Raw genomic sequence first — 1,272 nt, forward strand, 5'->3', positions numbered from 1 at the left:
ACTTAAAAGATTTCGTCCTCGAAATCTCAAACATCTCTATATACATAACATTGGCAAACATATAATACGTCACCAGTTATAGTACATATCAAAACTAAAATCAGTAAACGGATCAGTATATATTGAATACAATGGAACGGTTGGAATAGCATCGAATAAATGCGGATATGACTCTCGCATCTTGCTTTCCAACTCCCATGTCGATTCCTCTACACCATGTCGTGTCCATTGTACTCGAGCAAGTGGAATCGATTTATTACGCAATACTTTCTCCTTCCGATCCATAATGCAAACAGGTTGTTCAACATAGGAAAGAGAAGGATCAAGTTCAACCTCATCAGGTGCAAGTACATGCGATGGATCTGGTTCATATTTTCTCAACATAGAAACATGAAATACATCATGAATGGCAGATAAAGCTGGCGACAATATCAACCGATAAGCAAGATCCCCAACTCGATCAAGGATCTCATACGGACCAACATATCGAGGAGACAATTTCCCTCGCATGCCAAATCGAACAGTGCCTCTAAAGGGAGATATTTTCAAAAACACTTTGTCACCTTTCTGGAATTCCAAGGGTCGTCTTCGTCTATTCGCATAACTCGTTTGACGATCCTGAGCAGCTTTCATCCGCTGTCGAATTAACTGAACCTTATCATTCATTTCCTGTATCATTTCAGGTCCAGTCAATTGCTTTTCACCAATTTCATCCCAGAATAACGGTGATCTACATCGTCTCCCGTATAAGGCTTCAAACGGTGCCATACCAATGCTCGTTTGAAAGCTATTATTATAAGAAAATTCAACCAATGGTAAGGCATCTTGCCATCCAATTCTGAAGTCCATCACAACCGCACGTAACATATCCTCTAACGTTTGAATCGTACGCTCAGTTTGGCCATCAGTTTGAGGATGATAAGCAGTACTCATAGCCAAACGCGTACCCATCGCTTCCTGAAAACTACCCCAGAATTTAGAAGCAAACCTGGGATCACGATCAGATACAATTGAGACTGGCACACCGTGCAGTCTCACAACATTCTCAATGTATAAACGGGCCATTCTCTTATAAGGATAAGTCCGTTCATACGGAATGAAATGGGCAGATTTCGAAAGCCGATCAATAATAACCCAAATAGCATCACAGCCCTTGGGCGAACGAGGTAAATGAGTCACAAAATCCATAGCAATATGTTCCCAATTCCACTTTGGGATTTCAAGACTATGGAGTAATCCTCCAGGTTTCATTCTCTCGGCTTTCACTTGCTG

This window comes from Primulina huaijiensis, chromosome 15 (genome assembly GCF_012295235.1).
Source record: "Primulina huaijiensis isolate GDHJ02 chromosome 15, ASM1229523v2, whole genome shotgun sequence".
Taxonomy (NCBI): Eukaryota; Viridiplantae; Streptophyta; class Magnoliopsida; order Lamiales; family Gesneriaceae; genus Primulina; species Primulina huaijiensis.